Source organism: Thamnophis sirtalis, unplaced genomic scaffold (genome assembly GCF_051295495.1).
Source record: "Thamnophis sirtalis isolate CommonGarterSnake01/CBP01778 unplaced genomic scaffold, rThaSir2_p1.2 scaffold_14, whole genome shotgun sequence".
Taxonomy (NCBI): Eukaryota; Metazoa; Chordata; class Lepidosauria; order Squamata; family Natricidae; genus Thamnophis; species Thamnophis sirtalis.
Window position 1 is genome coordinate 47,060,561 of NW_028261394.1, and position 7,423 is coordinate 47,067,983.

The following is a 7,423-nucleotide window of genomic DNA, read 5'->3' on the forward strand; positions in this document are numbered from 1 at the left end:
GAGACAGACAGACAGACAGACACACACACAAACACAGAGAGAGAGAGAGAGAGAGAGAGAAAGAAAGAAAGGGTCAGACAGAAAGAGACAGAGAGAGAGAGAGGGAGGGAGGGAGGGAAAAAGAGGGAGAGAAAGAAAGAGATGTGCCCACTTTTCTCCCAAATCTTCAGAACCAGGAGGGCCAACCTGATAAACACGCTTAAAGGTGACACTTATCTATCCATCTTCTTCCAGATTTACGCGATGGTCTGAGACTGCATCATTGGCTGAAACGGACATGAGTCCGTTTACACAGCAAAAGTGGGTTCAGGAATGACAGGGAGAATGTCATTTCTCAAGAAAAGGAGTGAGTGTCTCTTGCTCTACACGACATCCTCGGGAGACGTAGTAATTTGAGAAATCTCAGCTTCGCCGAGAGGCCAATAGGGCCCTCAGTGGCCTGGACGCCACCTCGGCAAAAAGGGGCCCAGCCCGTGTTGGAGCAGCCTCTGCTCGTTACAATTAAGGAGCTAATTAAAGGCCAGGATATGTTGCAGGTGGGAGGGGAGGGGGTTGCTGCTTTCTGAGCATGAATGTTGCCTGGTCTTATTTCCCTGCTCCTCCGCTCTGAGTTTGATAAGTCCTGACAGACACGCTTTCTCAAAGGCAGAGGCAAGCAACTCGCATCCGATGGGACAGGCTGGATTCTAATTTCTAAATTCAGTTTAAATTGGTTTCAAATTTTCTAGAAAGAGCTGCCTTTTGCATCAGAAGAGAATACCTGTAGCTCAGGGTTCAACTGTGGGGTCCTTGGTGCTCTCTGAGCTTGGTGGCTTTCTTGCAGACGTTTCATGACCCATCTAGGTAACATCATCAGTGCTAGAGGGGAGTGGTGCTTAGGAGGAGGAGGAGGAGGAGTACAACACCAACTATGGAATCCTTGGTGCTCTCTGAGCTTGGTGGCTTTCTTGCAGACGTTTCATGACCCATCTAGGTAACATCATCAGTGCTAGAAGGGAGTGGGGCTTAGGAGGAGGAGGAGGAGGATTGCAACACCAACTATGGAATCCTTGGTGCTCTCTGAGCTTGGTGGCTTTCTTGCAGACATTTCATGACCCATCTAGGTAACATCATCAGTGCTACTGTTTTAAGGAGTGGAATTTGCTCTGATTTTATGTACTAGTTGCTTGCCCTGCTAGTGTTGGTAGTAGAAGCCTTGGTGTTTCCTTGATTGGGCTGTTGCAAACCCCACTCCCTACTAGCGCTGATAATGTTACCTAGTTTGGTAATGAAACATCTCCAAGCAAAGAACCAAGTTCAGAGAGCTGTCTTTTGCCCACCCTGAAATTTGCGGGCTGAAGAAAGGGGCGTCAAGAAATATTAGGGAGGATATGTTCCCATATCAAGAGTATCTGCAGTAGGGGGTCAAAAAGTCTAGATGGTGGTTGTATAACTATGAGATGAAAGCCTGCCCCCCCCCTTTTTTACGTGCCTTGAGTATGTGGTACCCCTGAGAAAGGGTGGTCCTTCTTTGGGACACCCCACCTCCAACCTTCAAAGTGCCATCCCAAACACACACATTATTCTTCGATCTTCAAGGCTTTTAGAAGACCTTTTCCCACCTTGGTGGCCTTGAGTCCTGTGTTGGACAACGATTCTATTTTTTTTAGATTTTTTAAATTATTATTTCCCTTCTACAACACCTTACAGTCACTACATCAACATTGTTATGTCATCATACCTGTACATGTATATAATATTTCGCTTCTATATTTACACGCCTTCATACACAGTTCTATATATATTTATATATTGTTTTTTGGCTTAATTAATTTTATTCCTGTTTTGCAGCCATTTGTACCAATTGTTCCAAATTTCATAATATTCCGACTCTTCTTTATCTTTTAATTTCAGTGTTAATTTGCCCATCTCTGCACAAGCCAAAGTTTTTTTTTAATCACTAATTCATCCGAGGGGGTATTATTTTGTCTCCAGCATTGGGCAAATGCTATTCTAGCTGTAGTTAGCAGATGTACTTAAGTTTCTTTGTATATTTCCCTTTGATTATTCCCAGTAGAAAGATTCCGGGTTTGTATCTTATCTGTTCTCCTGTAATTTCTTGCACCCATTTCCAAATTTGCGTCCAATATTTTTGTGCTTCCGGGCAGGTCCACCATATGTGATAATAGGTCCCTTGTACTTTTTTACACTTCCAGCAGGTCGGCTTCATGTTTGGGTACATGGACAACAACTCCAAATTACTGATTGAGGGAAAGAATGTGTCCCACTGCTTGGACAGTTAGAGTTGAAGACCATCTGAGTGTCTTAAACTCAGCAGGGGTGGGGGGACTCAGCAAATGTGACTAAATTAATTTGCTGAGTTTGTACTCAGTTTGAAGCACACAGATGGTCTTCAACCCTAGCTCTCCAAGTAGTAGGACACCTTCTGAGCCAAGGTGGCGCAGTGGTTAAAATGCAGCACTGCAGGCTACTGCTAGATCAGCAGGTCAGCGGTTCAAATCTCACCGGCTCAGGGTTGACTCAGCCTTCCATCCTTCCGAGGTGGGTAAAATGAGGACCCAGATTGTTGGGGGCAATATGCTGACTCTCTGTAAACCGCTTAGAGAGGCCTGAAAGGCCTATGAAGCGGTATATAAGTCTACTGCTATTTCCCTCAATCAGTAAAATGTCTCGAGCTTCCCCAGGTTGTGACATGATGGCCTTCAACATACATACATCGTCAACTACATTTAGATACCGAAGTCCCACACTTCTAGAAGGTTCCAGGTTGGAGGAGACTCGTGTGCTGTAGCTAGCCATTCATGGCTTTTCTATCGACCCATCTTGATGTGATTCCAGACACACACACACACATTGGGAATTTATGATACCACTTAACCTTCTCTCCAGCGATCCTCATAACTTTGAGAATTAACGTCATAGATTCCACCAGAATTCCAACCAGGATGAGAAGGGAGAATTTTACAGGGATGTGTGGGCGATTGTCAAGAAGCTGCTTTCGAGAAACATGACTAATTTGCACCCATCTTTCCCCCATGTGTGTCATGCAACGGCCGATAATCCCTTTATTTTCTTTTATTTGCAGGTTGTTTGTTCTTGAACAGGATGTTAGTTTGGGTTGCTAAGCTCGGGAAGTCACTCTGGGGTGAAACAGCTCCTAGGCCAGGGTTTCCCAACCTTGAGTAAATGATCCCCAAATCAGGTAAATGGGGTTCCTCTTCGGGCGAGGAAGCACGGAGCCCTCATTCAATGGCAAGAGTGGGGCTTAAATAAGGACGTTCTGATTAAGTGGGTTTGGGTAATGGAAGACACAGTTTGGGAAACTGAATCCTATACCCTCAATTATACCAGGGGATTAAACTCAAGGCCTGGGGTCAGACCTGGCTCTTGGGGGGGGGGGGGCTTAGATCTGGCCCACGGGCCTATCCTGGAAATAGTGAAGGACCAGACCACGGTGCCACTGCCGGCAAAAATGGAGGCTGGGAGGGCTGTACGTGGCCCTCCCAGGCTCCATTTTCGGCTGTGATTGTCTCCCCAAGCTCGGTTTTTGCTGGCAGAGGGCTGCAGGAGGTCGTCGCAGCCAAAAGCGGAGCCTTGACAAGGGATGTCAAGCTGGCCACGTCCCCCAGCCCTGCCCCGGGTCCGGCGGTCAAAGACAACCCAATGAAATTGTGTGTGTGTGTGAGAGAGAGACAGAGAGACAGAGAGAGAGAGAGACAGAGAGAGAGACAGAGAGACAGAGAGACAGAGAGACAGAGAGACAGAGAGACAGAGAGACAGAGAGACAGAGACAGAGAGACAGAGAGACAGAGAGACAGAGACAGAGAGACAGAGAGACAGAGAGACAGAGAGACAGAGAGACAGAGACAGAGAGACAGAGAGACAGAGAGAGAGAGAGACAGAGAGACAGAGAGAGAGACAGAGAGACAGAGAGACAGAGAGACAGAGAGACAGAGACAGAGAGACAGAGAGACACAGACAGACAGATAGACAGAGAAGACAGAGAAAGAGAGAGAAAGGGAGACACAGAGAGAGAGAGAAAGAAAGAGAGAGAGAAAGAAAGAGAGAGAGACACAGACAGACAGAGAAGACAGAGAAAGAGAGAGAGAGAGAGAGAGAGAGAGAGAGAGAGAGAGAGAGGCAGGCAGGCAGGCAGACAGACAGACAGACAGACAGAGACAGAGAGACACAGACAGACAGACAGATAGACAGAGAAGACAGAGAAAGAGAGAGAAAGAGGGAGACAGAGAGAGAGAGAGAGAAAGAAAGAGAGAGAGAAAGAAAGAGAGAGAGACACAGACAGACAGAGAAGACAGAGAAAGAGAGAGAGAGAGAGAGGCAGGCAGGCAGACAGAGACAGAGAGACACAGACAGACAGACAGAGACAGAGACAGAGAGACAGAGAGACACAGACAAAGAGAGAGACAGAGACAGAGAGAGACAATGAAATAACTCAGATTGTATTCAATCTGAGTTATAGAGATCGAATGCAATGCCCAGTACCTGCTTAATAGAAAGCTAGCTCAGGTGTTATATTATGCTTTCATTCCCCCCACCCACCCACCCCTTTATTTCATCGATAAGGCTGCCTTGCAAAGCACTCAAGACACAAGAGACAAAGAGGATTTAAAACATCTCAGAACAATTCAAATAAAAAACGGAAAACTCAGCAGGGGCCACAATACCTGAAAACCCTACGACGCTCCTTATTTATTTATTCATTTATATCCTGCCTTTATTATTTTCTACAAGCAACGCAAAGCCATGGACATATCCAACACATCTTCCTCCTCTTATTTTCTCCAGAACAACAGTCCCTGTGAACTGGGTTGGGCTGAGAGAGAGTCAACCAGCTGGCTTTCATGCCTATGGTGGGACTCGAACTCATTGTCTCCTGGTGATTGGTGCAAAGTCACCCAACCCAGCTTTCAGAACTAAGCCAGGACTAGAACTCACCATCTCCTGGTGCAAAGTCACCCAACCCAGCTTTCAGAACTAAGCCAGGACTAGAACTCACCATCTCCTGGTGCAAAGTCACCCACCCAGCTTTCAGAACTAAGCCAGGACTAGAACTCACCATCTCCTGGTGCAAAGTCACCCACCCAGCTTTCAGAACTAAGCCAGGACTAGAACTCACCATCTCCTGGTGCAAAGTCACCCACTCAGCTTTCATAACTAAACCAGGACTAGAACTCACCATCTCCTGGTGCAAAGTCACCCACCCAGCTTTCATGCCGAAGTATGGGACTAGAACTCATCGTCTCCCGGTGATTGGCCCAAAGTCACTCAACCAGCTTTCATGCATGACTAGAACTCACCCTCTCCTGGCGATTGGCCAGCAAAATCAATGGGGAACGCCAGACTCACTTCACGAACCTGTTACCAACTTAACAACTGCAATGATTCACTTAATAGCGGCAGCAAGCAAGGTCGTAAAATGGAGCAAAAACTCACTTAACCAATGTCAGCAGAAGTTTTGGGTTCAGTTGTGGCCTTAAGGATGGTCTTTGTGACTAGTTTTCTTCATTGCTTTTCAAGCAGCGTCCAACTCTCGGATCTCAACAAGGAGCCTTTTTCTGCACCTTTCCAATATCCTAAAAAAAGGGGGGGGAAAGTCGCCTGCTTGGGAAATGAAATATTCCTCATTCTTAGCAAAACATTGCCTTATCTCTAAGGCCAGCCTAAGCTCAGAGGCATACTAAAACCAGAAGCAGATTTATTATCATAATGAATGTGAGAATCGGCAACCAGATGACACCCACAATTACATTAGATTACCCCTAACATTAACTGGCAGCCTATATATTTAAAAAGTAAATATTTAAAGTTCCCTGCCTCTAATCTTATATATTATGTATTTTAAATCTCGCCAAGTTCACGATCGGAACAATGGACTTGACACCTGGACGCCAGAGCGGAGGATAGTTTCTGGGGACTGTCTCAGAGCGAAGGCAAAGGGTTCGGGGCTGATGGAATGACATTCGGGGCAAAAACCTTGGGTGGTTTGGAAATTAGAAACAGCCACAGGTGCCCAGGGCCAGCAGCCAAGTTCTCCTGTGTATCACAAGCTCATCATGCACACCTTAGAAATGTTCTGGAGAAATGTTCGTTCCTGTTTTGGGGGCCATTTTTAGCCTTCTGAGCTACTTGTAAAAAATTAATAAAGGCACTTTATTAAAAAATAAAGGACTACTAGTGGCGACAGTGTTACCTGGTTTGGAATATTTGTTTGTTTGTCAACAAGTACAAGGAAACAAGTATGAAAACCCATGGAAAAAATGGCACAAATAAATGGATATAAATAAGCAAATCATAGCCATAAACTCATAAAAAGAGTACCTATAAAGGTGGCACGACAAAACCGCGGTCCACTAAAGCGCGCCCGATTAAAGCGCATACCTGACGTCATCAGCAGCGCGACAAATACGACCGCGGAGAAAAAAGGGCGCTTTAAAAAGCGCTTTTAAAGCAAGCCGATTCACGTAAAGGTAAGGGTTAGGTTTAGGGTTAGGGTTAGGTTAAGGGTTAGGTTTAGGTTTAGGGTTACGTTAAGCGTTAGGGTTAGGTTTAGGGTTAGGTTAAGGGTTAGGGTTAGGTTTAGCGTTAGGTTAAGGGTTAGGTTTAGGATTAGGTTTAGGGTTAGGTTAAGGGTTAGGCTTAGGGTTAGGTTTAGGGTTAGGTTTAGGATTAGGTTTAGGGTTAGGTTTAAGGTTAGGTTAAGGGTTAGGCTTAGGGTTAGGTTTAGGGTTAGGTTTGGGGGGGTTAGGTTTAGATTTACGCGTTAATTTTAAGTTTACCGCTCACAGCGTGCTTTTTTCCTCGCGCTGTGATGACGTCACGTACGCGCTTTCGTCGAGCGCGCTTTCGTCTACCGCGGTTTTGCGGTGGAACCGGTAGGCACACTGGTGCACTGATACACGCCCCCTTTGGGACCTCTATGATATATCAGAAACAAACAGCAAAGATAATGGTAAATGGAGAATTAACAGATCCTATCGAAATAAAGAGAGGTATGAGACAAGGTTGCCCATTATCACCGTTACTCTTTGTCTTAACATTAGAAGTTTTAAATAGAAAGATCAGAGAAGAAGAAGAAATAAGAGCAAATGAAAATTAAGAAAGAAAAATATAAGCTACAAGCATTTGCAGATGACTTAGTTTTTATTCTTGAAGATCCACTAGAAACAGCACCCAAACTGCTGGAAGGAATAGAGGGATATGGAAAAATAGCAGGCTTGAAAATAAAGAAAGACGAAACAAAGATTATGACAAAGAATATGCCAGCCACACAAAAGGAAGAGTTGACAGAAACTTTGCAGATTCAAATTACAAGTAAGGTTAAATATTTGGGGATATACCTATCACCTAGATGCAGTACTCTCAAGGAGGACAATTATACTTGCGACTGATTTGATGAAATGGG